Genomic DNA, 16348 nt, shown 5'->3' with positions numbered 1-16348 from the left:
ATGCATGGAGTGAAGAGGGTAGATAGAGAGAAATTTTTCTCCTTCTCTCACAACACTAGAAACAGGAGTCAACCCATAAAACTGAAGGTTGGGAAATTTAGGATGGACAAAAGGAAGTACTTTTTCACATAGCTCATAATTAATCTATGGAATTCTTTGCTATGGTATGTGGTGATGGCCACCAGCTTGGATGGCTTTAAAAGGGACCTAGGCAGATTCATGGTGGACAGATCTATCCATGGCTACTAATCTGGTGGCTGTGGGCCATCTCCAGCCTCAGAGGCATGATGCCTCTCAATATGCAGGGAAGCAACAGCAGGAGAGAGGGCATGCACATACCTCTTGCCCGTGGGTTCCCCAGAGGCATCTGGTGGCCACTGTGTGAAACAGGATGCTGGACCAGATGGGCCTTGTGCCTCATCCAGCAGGGTGTTCTTATGTTCTTATGTACCTGTGTAGTCTGAAGGCAATAGAAAAATCTTCAGATTAGTGTGACAGCAATGTTTAAGAAGATTTTGGTAGCATGTCCCTCTGGCCATATGGTGAGTGCTATTACCAATGCAGCCCATACAGTTAGTTGGGTGGAGGGCGACCAGGTGAAATAACATGACAGAATGTTGTTTTACCCTCCCACCCATAATATACAGGCATCCCTTGCCTGTACAATACACACACACACACACACACACACACACACTCTGGCTGGCATCCAAACTAACAAAGTACATGCACAGTATGCTGCATTCCAGACTAAAACAGTGCAGGTGCTCACATGGGCAATATTTGCCTGTCCCCCTTTTCCTCTTAAATGTTTAGTGCCATCCAAAAATATGTCCCTAAGGGCTGCACAACCCTTAGGACTAGACACACCAGATAATATTGTGGCGATAATGAACCCATCACAGTGAATGATTGTCCATATTTAACAAATTTAAAAGGTGCAACCCTAACTTGAAAAATAGGAATCTTTAGCAAGGAGGAGCAGGTACAAGGTGATCTGTGCTATAGGCATTTATAGGCTGTATATAGGTCCATTTAATTATTTAGAGCAATCATCACTATGTATCATTATTATTTATTTACACAGTCAGACAGGTGTTATTGACTGGTTTGTTTTATCCAGACATCGAGTCCTTCCCAAGGACCTGGGATGGCTGGATTTTATTGTCAATGTTTTTTCTGTTGTTATAGATATCGTCGCAGAATATAGGCTGTTCCCAGTAAAGTTGTTTTTTGTAATTGGCTGATGGTGATTTCTGTGGCCCCTATGGTGTTGAGGTGCTATTCAAGGTCTATTATTATTATTATTATTATTATTATTATTATTATTATTATTATTATCTGACCCTGCACAGAGCATCTGTGTGCTCTTTGGGGCCGGCGGTTACCTCCCCGCCACACACACCTTCTGCCCCAATCTCCGCTTCCTAACCACGGCCGGCCCATGCCGGGCCCAGCCGCCTCTCCTCCCCACTGCCACTTCTGCCCCCCCAACTTTCTTTCCCTCTTCCTGGGCCTTGCTTCTATGGCTGGGCTGGGCCTGCCACTGCCTCTGGCCTCTGGGAGTGGCCCGCCATGGCAACCAATCCTCCTGGGTGCGCTTCAGCCAATCAGGTGCCTCCGCCGTCCAGCCAATCAGCTGGGTGCTGGGACACACATTCCAAGGCACACCCAGGAGAATTAATAATATAGATTATTATTATTATTTATTTGATTTCTATACCGCCCTTCCAGAAATGGCTCAGTGCGGTTTACACAGAGAAATAACCAATAAATTGTTATTATAAATTGTATTATAATATTTAAATTATTATATATTATTATAAAATAAATTGTTGAACCAGTAACCTAGTAGGCCTGTTCATGAACACAAAAGTCGAGATTGAGTCCAACCCAATCTAATTCAACCCTGCAAATGTTGGTTTGGGATCCTTTGGACCATTCTGGATTTAAGGGTTGGAATTTGGATTGGATTCAGGATTGGGGTCAGGATCGGATCAACCTTAAGACATGTTTTTAAAGTAACCAGTATACTCACTGGGAACCTGGAAGAACCTAACACCAGAGAGTCGCTGGGGAAGTGATGTTATATCAGAGAATCTAAGGCAAGGTAATGTAACATCAGAAAATTAGAGGAGAAACTCAGAAATTGGCCACTTGTGAATCAAAATGGACTAAAAAAATTTACAAAGCATTTTAAAAAGGAGATATGCACAGGCCAGGAGGCAGGCAAGCAGGCGGGCAGATAGAAGGCAGGAGATGGGTTTCCCCCGCCGCCAGCCGCAATTGCTAAAAACACTCAAAGAATAGACTTTCTCGCCACCATTTGGAGCTCTGGAAGGCTCTGTTTCTTCCTGAAAAGGGTTGGAAAGCTCCAATCCAAACTCGGCTGTGGAAGTTCATGTTCAGACTCTCTCCGAACCCCCTCTGATCTGAGTAAAATCAGACCATTTCCAATTTTACTGACCAGAATTTGCACAGGCCTATAAGCTTATACTAAGCAGGTTATACTTCAAAAACTCTTGCATGTTTCATTTTGGAAATTCAGTAGGATTTCTTGGCACCTCTTTGTGTGTATCCTCCCCCCTTCAATTTATGAGACTGCTGGCCACAGGAAGTGTTTAATTAAGGTGTTTTAGAAAATTGCTGACAGCACAAATTCTACATGAGTAGCAAAGTGTGCACAGCCATTTTCAATAAATTCTTTATTTGCAGTCCAGCAGTGGGCCTCTCCCCTTCTCTTTCTCAACAATGGCTCAGAACATTGTGCTACCCTGCTGCATTATTTCCCCTGCGTCTACTTTCATTTCTGTTTATCAAGACAACAACACTCCTGTGTACTGTCTTTTCACTGTTTTGCGGAACTGCTGTACAAATATCTGTAGCCTGCAGAGGATCTTGGTGTAAGATGTGAATTAACGCCTGCCCATCTGTGTCAGGCTTTTCTTACTCTAGAAGAAAATCAAACATGGATTGTGTGCACCATCTCTCTTTTCCTCTTAGGAGCAGTAACAGTAACTGAGCTTACACTAACAATGACTACCAGTTGACTTCTGTTTATACTTCAGGATATCCATGAAATCACTTTGTGCGGAGGATGTCAAAATATATGAACAAGCCCCAAGTGTAGTTGGTTCTTAGAAGGGAACTCGAAATGTTTTGCATATCCTTATTGATGCTATCATGGTTGAAATGCATTTAGAATGCCACAAAGGTGCCTCTTTGTTCTGCTAATTGAGCAAAGAGCCACCTTTCAAAGTGGTGATCTGAAAGCCACTGGCCCTATTCAGCCCCAGCACAGCATCCCACCAATGGCTGTTCCAGGGTTCTTCCTTGTGTGTCTTTTTAGATTGTGAGCCCATTGGGGACAGGGAGCAATCATCTTATTATTTTCTATGTAACCCACTTTAAGAACTGTTGTATAGTAGCAATTGTAGTATTCTTCCCATGTAATTACTCTATCATAACAACTATCTACCTAATTTTGTACCAGGTGTTGTCTGATCCTGCTTAAGCACATCTGGTGGGAAAGAAGAAGGAGGAGGTGGAGACACAAGAGCTGAGGTTGATGGGAGCTGCAGTTCAACATCAGCTGGATCTCCAAGTTTGCCTATCACTGCTCTAGACCCAGGGGCATAGCTATAACTGAACGAAAGGGTTCAAAGAACACGGGCCCCCAGCTCCTGAGGGCCCTCCAGCTCCATCCCTCCCTATTTTCTTCATTATCTCCCTCATTCTGAGGGGCCGCCAGAGAGAGGGATGAACACGGGCCCCCTCTCCCCTAGCTACGCCCCTGTCTAGACCTCTTTATCAGAATTTATGCATATCAGTGCTGGGCCATAGGCTGCCAAGCCAACTTGAGTGACTACAGGATCAAGGGCTAGCACTGGTCTATGGGATGCCCAAAAGTTAGTCTCAACCAGACTCATTCTCAGAGAAACCCCCAGGTCTGATTGGAAGAACCTATAGCTAGGCAAGGTCAGAGGGAAGCCATAGGCTATTTGGGAGGAGAGCCATATTGGAACTGGATAAGGATAGTATGGCTCCTTTCACTTTTCACTCTTCAGACCTCTGCCATTAGGAGGTTTACCCCAAGGGGCACCCCATATGCAATCCAGAAGGTTCATGGCTGGAATCCCAGCTGATCCTGACAATGCCACAAGCTATTCTTGGACATTCTCATCCTTTTTCTCTGCTTCTGAAATATTCTCCATGAAGATTTCTAATCTCCTTTGCACACCCAATTCCCCTCATCATTCATTTTCTGTGCATTACTTGTTCACTTTCTTTTCCCAAAGCAGTAACAATTACTGTGACAGTCATTATTTTTCTTCACCAGTTACAAACTTTAAATCCTGCCAAGAGGATGAACTTCAATTCTGCTACCTACAACAAGTTTAACACTAATTAAACTTCAAAATATCCTATGTATATTTAATTGCATGAAGCTTTCTCGATCTCCAGCAGCCTGCCCTGGATTAATTTACATAATATCTATGTTACGTTAAGAAAATATGTATTGTCAGCAGGAAACAAGCTTTAATGGGAAGAATGTCTTTCTTTTTCTTTTTCTGAAGTATTGCATCTTGTATATATTCTTTCAGATAAGGCTATGAAATGATAATGGTTATTTCAAATACAAACTGCGGTGTAAAAATGTGCATAGCAAAGGAAACTTAAAATAGCAACCAACCAGTTCTCAAGGGTCTGTCTGTAGTGTCTCCTTACAGTCTTCTGTACAAAATTCAAGAAACTGGTTTTAATTTGTAAAGGCTTTAGTAACTTGGCTCCAATCAATCCTAGGACATTGGTTTTCCAACTTTCAACCTCCAGGGCACTATTTCCACATCAGCTCATCTTCCAAGGTATCCTTTATGTCTGCTTTGGGATTGCAGTGCATTGTTGAGGATTCTGTGACATGTCTAGGGTGCAACACCATGTGGGGGACCCTTAATAAGCCTGTTTGACTTCCCTGTTGCCCTGCTTGAATGGAGGTTGTGATCAATAGCCATAATAGTCTTTTTCATTTCCCCCCACTTTCAATATTGCCAAAAGACACTTTTAAGGTGTGTGTTATTAGCTGCTCACAATATTTTGTCTCTCCCCACCTCTCCACAAGTCCTGAATGTTTTAACCAAGTATATGTGGGGGTTTTGTCCAACGTTGTGTGCAAAAGCCCACTAGACTGGTTTTCAGACTTGAGGGAACTGTGCAGTTCCTGAGCTAACCCACAAGACACAGTTCAAGGAAGTGCCTGAGACCTGATAACAAAATATCTGAGTAATTCCTGAGCCTGTGTGAGGAAAAGCTTCATGACCCAGCTGAACAAAAACTCAGGCAGAGTTGTGACATATGGTCTGTAAGCCTTCCTCATAGCCCACATGACTGGTAACCTCAGTCTAGCCTATCCTACAATCATAGGGTTGATTTCCAGCCCACTGGTCCTCTTCCCATGTATGTTTGGACTCCACTCCATCATACATAGTCAGTGATGTGCACGCTCTACTCAGAGACCAGTATATGGCTGCATTCATATGTAAAGTGGAATGCAGCCATATACAGGGTTCTGCTCCCCACCCCACCCCGCTCTCCTGACCAAATTCAGATGTAATGGAGAGCACTCTTTCTGCAGTCAATCATGGCCAGAGAGAGGAAGGAGCTTACTCCCTCAACTCTGATTGAAGGCAATACAGTTTGCAGTTCCAAATTTAGAAGCTTCACAGGCTGCTTTGAACCTTGGGTTGGGACAACAAAACTCACTACAACTGAGGGTTCAGGTTGGAGTTACAAAAACAAAACTTTGGGTCAGTTGCCTTGCAGAACTGGAGTTTCCTGCATTCAGACATAACGGCAGGACAACCTCTGGCCCCTTAGGCTCTGGTTTCATGTTACATGCGAATTCAGCCCTGTCTAAGCAAACTGTACAATTTTTCTTTGGAAATCGTCAGTACCACCATATCCATAAAGAGAGAAAATATGGCCATGAGTCATCTGTATTTTGAATGTATATGACCCATCTCATTTTATAGATTGTGGGGATTGGAGTCTGAATTTTGATGTTAAGGTACTATCAAAGGCTACTTTTTGTGGGAAATAGCTTGTATTGCAATAGATACAGTAGCACCTATTCCTATATACATGTGTTGGTACCTTTTTAATGAGTCCTTATGTGCATTGAACATTTTTCATTACAGCAGCTCTTAGCAAGCTGCTGTGTTACCATGATGACAATGCAATCACTATCTAGGATAACCAGGACTTACTACATGAGGTGGCTTCCATTTTAGTACTTTTGGCTGTCCCAACAATCTTTAAGTAGCATATCGCTTATTAAGTCATAATTCTTTCAATAACATTCTATTCTTCTGTCATGACTATTGTAGTCACTTCCATTACTTATTAGTGGCATATCATCTTAATAATTATTGTTGATTCTTTCAACATTGCCATAAGCAAGTAAATGTCTAAGTTTATTAGGATATGGCTTTTAAAGCCATTTGGTTCTCATATGCTCATTTCATTCATGATGTTCAAAAGAATCAAGTAGCATTTGTTTCTGCTGTAGAAAGCCACTAAAGTCTACACACATATTTGGACTGATACGTATTGATAGACTCTGTTGTCATGATACTAGATTATACAAATCCATTATTTATTTTCCCAGAATATAAATGTTGTCATACTATGTTTGTTTGGGATGTGTTAACACTTGTAGTGTTCTTTATCCAGACACTGTGAAAACAACCCTTTCCAGAATGTTGTAAGCTACGTCTTCTGTCTCCCAAAATGTTACCAATCAAATGAAGATGTCTTGGAATTCCTTGCGTTTGTTCATTAAATCAAAACACAGTGGGTGGCACCAACTATACCAGCCCTAACACAAGAGAACGCCCACCCTGACATCACTGAAAGATATACTGACACACTGTTGGGGCATCCTTCAATCATGTGAGAAGACCATTAATCTGAATTGCCCGTCTACACATGCTCCAAAACCCTGTTCAAACAAGAAATATAATATTTCCAGTAAAGGCATGCAGTCCCAATAATGTTTTCTTGATCACAGCTGGAAGGGTTGCAAAATCTAGGGATGTGCACAAACTGAGGATGTGCGCTAACTGAGGTTCATGCACTGGTTTGGCACTGCGGGGAGAGAAGCAGCGAGTGGGAGAGCCAGCGTGGTGTAGATGTGTAAGGTACAGTGCACCTTACACATCAATGTGTAAGGACTTGCTCTCCTCTTTTCTAAAGATCCCACTCACCACTCCCCTTCCTGTAGCACCAAACCAGTGCACAAACCTTGATTCGTCCACATGCCTAGCAAAATCAAATCCAAGAGTTTCCTGGTTTTTCCATTCAGATTGTCAAGAGAAGCACTTGGTTCATGCCAGGAAAATATGCTAATAGAATAATGATAACATCGGTATAACCAGATAAATGCAGTGCCACTGTGTCATCCTTCTGAAAAAAATGCATGTGAAATATGGGTCAAGATAAGATTCATCTGCATAGAGGGGCTTTGCCATCCAAAAACCTATTTTATCCCAGTCAGACCCTCTTGAGGCAAAACAAGCACCCTCTGGGCACTGCAGGGTATTGTTTGGACATATTATAGGCAGGGGCGTAACTACCATTAGGCAAGGGGAGGCGGCTGCCTGGGGGCCCCCATGCCTCGAGCCCCCCCCCCAAGGCAAGTCACATGTGAAGTGAGTGTGTGTGTATCAGCAAGGGGCCCATTTTAAAATTTTGTCTCTGGGCCCACTCCAGCCTCATTACGCCCCTGATTATAGGCATAGGATCTTTTCCTCTTTTCTACATAGCTTTTATTGTCTTACATAATCTACTATAAACATTATAATACAGAGGTATGGTATAGAAGACTCTTCTTTTAAAAGAAGAAAAAGGTTTACATTGAAAAGGCTTGCATCAAAAGAACAACTTGCCATCACAAAAAAGGCTTGCATCAAAATAAATGCAAAAAATGCAAAATAAATGATTAAAAAGATCTTATTTAAGAATAAACAATAATAATAAACAATCAAGACTCAAAAACCTTTTCTTTCTTTTGATCTGAAATGATACTTGGAACAATATTTTGGCCCCAAAAGGCTAAAGGGCTATTCCCACAACACGAGCTGCCTGGGATAACTGAGATAGCTTGTGTTGTCTGGAGAGCTGGGAGCCCTGTGCTCCCAGCTGCTCCAGGTGAGGCTAGCTCAATACTTCTAACTGGCTTTTTACCTAGGTGCAATGAACCATGGTTCATCTGGGCAATCACTGCTGGGTAGAAGGCTTCCCCTTGGCCTGCCACCATCTTGGTCAGCAAGCCAGGGGGGAGGAGTTGCCACACGATGAGCAGCTGCTGCACTGCTGGTGCACTCTGGGATATGGGAGGACTTCCTCCTGCAAATTCCAGCTTCGTCCTCTGCATGCTGCTGCTCTTGTGGGTGCATGGCATGGTGGAGGCAAAGATGGCCACCACTCATCTACCAGGGACAGCAGGTGAGGTCCTGCCTTCCCCACAGCCTTCCCAAGCAGCAGCTGGAGATCATCTACACAACTTCTAACTCTAGATTGCATACAAAAGATTATTCTTTAGCTCTTCCTGGCATTTCAAAAAGCATACCGAAAAAGGAGGAGTATAATTCAAAGCTGTTGTTTCTAGCGGTATAAGAGACTGGAGGCCCTTTCACATAGGTACACATCTGTATACAGGTTACAGTCATTCACATGTTATGCCGAATGCAGGTACAGAAGTACACTTCCTGTCTGTACCATGCAATTGAAGAGTGTGTATCCAAGTTGACTTTTAAAATGAGCACATGTACACTCATTCATACAAGCATGTGTATGAGTGTACAGTCATCTGTACACTCGTACAGCATGATGTCTGAACTGGGCTTGATTCCATCCTGAACTGGTGACTAGTTCATTCTGCTTCTTTTATATTTTAAAGTTCATTTCTTCAGCGAGCCCTAGGTTGGCCGTTAGTTTGCCCCGTCAGCTTATGATTAAAGTCTCTCTGTGTGTGCTCTGGAGCACTTCACCTAAATGGAGTATTTTCTTTCCACCTGCTCCTTCCCGTTTCAAAACAATCCATTTAGTTTATGGTATTAGTCCTTAAGATATTCCTCCCAGTGGAGACAGAATTATTGTTTTGGTTATTTACGTTCTTTCTCCTCATTAAGATCAGACCGGTCTATTATCAATGGCATGTAGGCACAGAGGATATTCTGTTTAGCTTCCAAGCAATTCCAGCACAAAACTGGCTCCTCTCATGACAAGTAGGAAGGCCAGATTGGTCCAGAGTTGCATTTTTCCACAACACATGCAAAGTCATATTTGATTCAACTTCTTTCTGATTTGAGCAAAACGGTTCGAGTAAGATTGTTCTCTAATTTCATAATACTTCTAATCCTTTGAAAAATACTGTTCCCTCCCTTCCAGAATAGTCAACACTTTGTGTTGCCAGACACTTATGACAGCAGTCATTTATTGACATCATTGTTCGTGAACTCAGGGGAAAAAAATCACAGGTAGTCTACTAATTAGACCTTTAACAATGTAGACAGCAGCAATACCACATACATCCCTTTCAGATTTCCTGACAATTTTTTTCCGTGATGACATCATTCGTTTAATATCCATTCATTATTTTGTGAAAAATGCACATTGCGCATTCAGAAACAGGCCATTTCACCATTCCTCTAATAGTAGCCATGATATCTATAATGTAAGCTCCTACAAATGACACTAGAGGAAAATCTGTGACAGTTCAATCTGAAAGCCTGTCTGTGATACAATGAATGAGCAGGTATTTGGATTGAACAGTTCTTGTCATCTGTCAGCATGAACCAAGTTTAAAGGAACTGGCCCTAATGGATAGTATGTTGTGTTCTTTCCACCCACAGCCCTTTTATTTCATAGCTATAGTTCTCTACCTACAAACATGGCAACATTGTCTATTTCCTTCTCCCAAAGACAAGTAAAAGCAGCTGATTAAGATTACATTCAGACAGTGGCATAGGAAGCCGCCAGCAGGGGTGAAACCTGCCGGAGGTGGAACCTATTTGTGTTGATATAGGGACACATGCTAGTGCACATACGCCCAAACTACACCCCTGCATCTGACACCAGATGCAGGGGGTGTGACCAGGCACAGGAATGCCTGCCACCACTGAGCCCAGTTTCTGTGGTGCTTCAGCCAGTGCTGGGAGTTCAGCATGGCTGGGAGGGACTCTCTCTGCCTAAAAAGAAAGAGAGATGTGATTCCAGTCAGGCAGGGACCCCAGTGCTGGCTGACGCACCTCATGAATGGGGCTGAATGGTCCTGTTCCTGCATCTGGCCATGCCCCCCACATCTGATGTTGACATAGGGGTATGGTTAGGGCACGTGTGTGCTAGCACGCACACCTACATCAACACAAAGAGGAGCCTCCACTGGCAGGATGCACCCAGGAATGAGAAGTTGATGAAGGAAGGAGACACATTCTGAAATGACAACGCTAGCCATGTTCTGCGTCCGTAGCTACTTTAATGAGGATCTCAGAGGAGAATACCGGAGCTTTGTCTGGATTACAGTAATTTGTGCATGTGAGGCTAACTTGCTAAAAAGCAATAGTTTTACAGCGGGGATTTGAATTTTATAGGCACTCCTTTCTCTATATTGTTTATGTCATGTTGTTTCCCAGAAAATGTATTGGTGCATTTGCGCTGAAGTCTGCTGCTGTTCTGTAACTGCTCCTTAGGGGTAGAGGTGGATTGTTAACATTGTTTACCAAGAACCTCATTATTTCTCAGAAACAGGATAACAGAAAGAAATACAAGGCCTGGTGATGTGTGTGTGTATGCTTAAGGGACAGGTAAAAACCTGAACTGGGATCACCTTGGGTGTGGATTAGTATGAAGCATCTTTTGTTATAGATTTTGGAGAGAGTGATCTGAATGCAGAGGCGGAGCCACCATTGTGCAACCAGGTTCAAAGAACCCAGGCTGCCATTCTGGTGGATCCGTCCCTGCATCCCACAGACACGCCCCCAGGTCTGATGTAAGATGCAGGGGTGTGGGCAGACAAGGAAATGGGGCCACTCCACCCTGTTCATGAGATGCTTCAGTCAGCTAGGGATGTGCAGAACATTCCACGGTCAGAACATTCCAATTTGAAACAGGCTGTTTCAAGTGTACCGAGCTTAGAACAGAACACCTTTCTCCTGGTATGGCCCGTTTCGAGTCAGAACATTCCAAGCATTACGAGCACCATTTTTTAATCCAACATGGCGTTCTTCTGGATGTTCTTCTGGACATTCTTCTGGACATTCTCCGCACATGCACAATGGCCATTTGTGTGGTCAGCACCATCGTACAAATGGCCACCATGCGTATGTGCTGAGGCCAGAAAATTGCCATTTTGATCCAAAATGGTGCTCAGAATGTTCTGACATGGAACAGGGTCATTCCGTCAGAACAACTGGCTTGACTGGTTCTGATGGAATGTTCCATGGATTTAGCGTTCCATTCCGCGCTTGGAATGAAACGCTAAATCCATTTTGTGCACATCCCTGCGGATAGTGCTGTGTTTCCAGCCTGACTGGAAGTGTGTCTCTCTGCTTTTTGCTCCTGTATTTAGATTAATCTCTCCAAAATCTATAACATAAGGTGATTCATACTAATTTACACCCAAGGTGACCCCAGTTCAGGTTTTTACCTGTCCTATAAGCATACAAACACAACAAAAGACCTTGCATTTCTTTCTGTTATCCTGTTTCCAAGAAATAATGAGGCTCTTGGTAAACAATGTTAACAATCCACCCCTACCCCTAAGGAACAATTACAGAACAGCAGCAGACTTAAGCACAAATGCACCAATACATTTTCTGGGAAACAAAATGAGACAAACATTATTGAGAAAGGAAATAGTTAAAGTGCCTATAAAATTCAAATCCCCACAGTAAAACTATTGCTTTTTAGCAAGTTAGCCTCTCATGTACGAATTACTGTAATCCAGACAAAGCTCAGGTATTTTCGACTGAGATCCTAATTAAAGTAGCAACGGAAACAGAACACTGACAGTGTTGTCATTTCAGAACGAGTCTCATTTCTAGTAGCTGCTTCTTCTCTTTCTGGTATATAGTTTTCTTATTTAGCCAAGAAAATAGCTTGGTTCAGATGATCCATTTTCATCCACTCCTTTGATTACACTAGCCATGTGGGCTAAACTATACGTTGCTTTAAAAAAAAAGAGCCGTGAGGGCCCCAGTCTGGTGTGGACTGTGAGTGGAGTGAAGATATAATTATTTGCCCTCATCATGGTTTTTATCAAGATGCCCCCTCCTCCCCATGCCTGCTATTTGCCCTCTAGAAGGAAACTGCCAGTAGCATCAGTGGGAAATTTCCCCACTTGACATATACTTCACCTTTGTCTGAATTATAGTAACTCATGGTATACAGGTGAAACTTGGAAAATTAGAATATCATGCAAAAGTCCATTAATTTCAGTAATGCAAATTAAAAGGTGAAACTGATATATGAGACAGATGCATTACATGCAAAGCGAGATAAGTCAAGCCTTAATTTGTTATAATTGTGATGATCATGGCGTACAGCTCATGAAAACCCCAAATCCACAATCTCAGAAAATTAGAATATTACATGGAACCAAGAAGACAAGGATTGAAGAATAGAACAATATCGGACCTCTGAAAAGTATAAGCATGCATATGTATTCAGTACTTGGTTTGGGCCCCTTTTGCAGCAATTACTGCCTCAATGCGGCGTGGCATGGATGCTATCAGCCTGTGGCACTGATGAGGTATTATGGAAGACCAGGATGCTTCATTAGCGGCCTTCAGCAATTCTGCATTGTTTGGTCTCATGTCTCTCATCCTTCTCTTGGCAATGCCCCATAGATTCTCTATGGGGTCAGGTCAGGCGATTTTGCTGGCCAGTCAAGCACAATACACTGTATACTTTTCAGAGGTCCGATATTGTTCTATTCTTCAATCCTTGTCTTCTTGGTTCCATGTAATATTCTAATTTTCTGAGATTGTGGATTTGGGGTTTTCATGAGCTGTACGCCATGATCATCACAATTATAACAAATTAAGGCTTGACTTATCTCGCTTTGCATGTAATGCGTCTGTCTCATATATCAGTTTCACCTTTTAATTTGCATTACTGAAATTAATGGACTTTTGCACGATATTCTAATTTTTCGAGTTTCACCTGTATTTTAAAAAGAAAGGTTAAGCCTTTCAGTGCTAATGATTGGCTTAGCGTCATGTTTAATGTGAACCTTAACGTATTTATTTCTTCATTCATTCTATATGGCACAGAAGAGCTTTCAGTCTCTTTTTGTAGCCATGTGTTTGTAATGCAGTCAGTCTTTTTCTGGATAGGGGTAGGCACAAACAGTTCAGAATGAACCAATTCACCATGAACCAGGTTGGTTCATCTGGTTCAATTATATACTGGCAGAGGAGCCAATGGGGCAAAGCTACCATTGGTAGCTCAGGAAAGGCGGCCAGTCCATTGGCAGTGCAACCCCCTGATCTGAGGCTGAGGAGGAGCAGGAGGAAGTCATTCTGTTTGTTCCTTGGCCTTCTCAGCTCTGGACTGAGGGTGATGGTGGTGATGGCCCCAGCAGGAATCATCATCCCTAGTACACTACCAAACTGATTCAGGACCAAGATCAGCGTTGTGTGGGACCACTTTGAGCTCCACCTAGGTGACCTGACACATGCTGCCTGTACTCACTGCAGGGCTCAGGTAAGCAGGGGCAAGGACTCTAAGCATCTTGGGATGTCGGTGATGCACCTGCAACTGCATCATCCAGGGATCCTTGCTCCTGCTGGCAGCATAGGCTGCCTGGTGTGCCCTTGACTAGCAACAGCAAGGCACATGCTTCTGCTCTCAACCAGGGGATGCTGCCAGTTGCACAGTGGGTGCAATTGGTGGCCAAGCAGCCTGGTTGACCAGAGTCTCATCCCATTGGAGAGATGATGGCTCTTGACAACCAGCCATTCCAGGTGGTGAAGAACATTGGCTTCTGCTGGCCACTCTGACTACTCGCGCCCATCTACATTCCCTCAGACACCACTTTCAGCAGGCGGGTCATGCCTTCCCTGTACCAGGTGTGCAGGGAGGTTGTGTCAGGGCTGCTGGGGTCAGCAGGGCCTGACACAAACATGTGTCAGGCCCTTTGTGTCCAGGCCTAACACAAAGGGCCTGAGGGTGAGTGACTCACAGTTACTCACAAAACCCAGGTGGGCTGTGCTGCAAGTGAAGCCAATGGAAACTGACCACATGGCAGATGAGCTGTCAGTCGTCATCAAACACCAGCTAGAGGAATGGCTGCCTAGGCAGCCAAACCTTCACTGAGGGTTCCTGGTCACTGACAATGGTGCCAACATGTTGAGGGCAGCCCATCAGCTGAAGTTTATGTCTATCTGCTGTATGGTGCACACTCTGCATTTGGCTGTAATGGATGTGCTTAACCTTAAGGAGACTAAGGCCAGGCAATGTCAAGACCTCCTTCCTGAAGGCCCTGTTGCTGCCATCGCTGTTCTTGTGGAGAAGTGCTGCAAGATAGTAGCCCACTTTCACGGGAGCAAAAAGGCTAGGCATATGCTCAAGGAGAGGTGTTCCTGATCCCTTGGGATATTCTAGCCCCATGGAACTCCACCTTTCTTTTGCTCCTGCACCTGCAGGAGCAAGAGGTGGCCATCCACATCCTGACAAGGAGGTGTGGCTTGGGAGTGTGCAAGCTGTCCAATGCAGACTGAAAGCTCATTTCCAAGACTGTCTTGACACTCAAGCTAGTCCTTGTTGCCACAAGCCACTTGTGTTCCAAGACGGCAACACTAAGCCAGGGTTTGCCCGCTGCTCTTTTCCTGGAGAAGACGATGGGTAACCTTGCTGACCACTGGAGAAGCACATACCCTGGCAGGTCGTCTGAGGGCGGGAGTGACGAAGAAGCTCAGCAACATCTTGGGTCAATTGGCAGAGCATGTTTTGTTCTGCCTATGTGAGCCAGCTATGAAGAGCAATGCTGTCACTCCTGGTGAGGTGCCCAGGTGGAGAGCCCTCCAGGTTTAAGAGGTTAGGTACGCCGAGGAGAGGAGGTTGTGTCTGAACTAGAAGGAGGGTGCTGGAGGACCTACTTCTAGAGTGCACTCCACCTTCAGCAGCAGCATCACCACCACTTCCTGGGCCAGCAATGTGGTGTCCCTGGCAGTGCCAACACAGGCGATAGCTCTCCCTAGGCATCCCACTGAGTGGTTCAAATGGGGGTGCCTTGGCACTTTGCCAGGGGTATGGGAGGAGACCGCTGAGCCCTGCAGCAGTGCTGAGCAGTCTGTTACACAGCACCTGCAGGAGCCAGTGGCAGACCCAGAGCTGGAACTGATCCAGTGTTGGGCAATGCAACACCAAGTCTGGCTGGACTTGGCAGTGGTTGCCAAATGGTTCCTCTCATGCTCACCAAACAGCGTCCAGAGTGAGAGGGTGTTCACCATAGCTAGAGATGTGGTGGCACCCGTTGCTCACATTTGGATGCTGGCATAGTGGAGCAGCTAGTCTTCCTGAAAGCCAGCCTCCACCGGTTGGGCTATCCTGAGCTGGATGTGGAGGGTGAGTGACTCATGCTGAAGGAATAGGGAACTTGCGTTTTTCAACATATACATATTTACCATATGTAATCACATTATTTCAGTCTTTTATCATATAAAGTGCTTCTAGGCCTGGAACCAAGAATTCCTATATGACCTTAGAAACAGTCCAAATCTGTTTCTAAGCTGACAGTAGTAAGCTGACAATTTGCAAATTTGCTTTGCTGGCTCATTGCAGAGAACAGGGCTAGTGTTGGCTATGGGTCAGGTAGAATGAATTCAGATGGAGTATATGTCATTAATGCAAATCTGATACCAGTACATGGCTTATTTTCTAATGAGTAAGGCCACAATAAGAGATTTTTTCTGCTGAGCGTTGGCCATTAGGTAATGGTCCCTGACTGATGAAATAATTAGATCCAAATATACAACTATGAAAGTCACCAATTCATAATTCTTGCACACAAGGCAATATTGATCAATACCTAATCATTCTAAAATGACATCCTTCTAATCAAAATGGGTGGTATCTTGTAATTAGATGTGGCCTATCAAAACATGACAAGTACTCCAAGCCATCTGCTTGGGGCGGGGTGGGGAGCAGGGGGAGGACATTCCCCTAAAACCAGGCATTATAGAAGTTTGGACCACAGATTAAATTTTGAGCATTTTTCCTCTACTCTAAACCTTTCCCCCTTCTTTTTTCATTTTTGCCTTTTCATCACTTCGGCCCATACCTGGCT

The sequence above is a fragment of the Hemicordylus capensis genome, chromosome 4 (assembly GCF_027244095.1).
Source record: "Hemicordylus capensis ecotype Gifberg chromosome 4, rHemCap1.1.pri, whole genome shotgun sequence".
Classification (NCBI taxonomy): Eukaryota; Metazoa; Chordata; class Lepidosauria; order Squamata; family Cordylidae; genus Hemicordylus; species Hemicordylus capensis.
Note: the sequence above shows the minus strand (reverse complement) of the source record.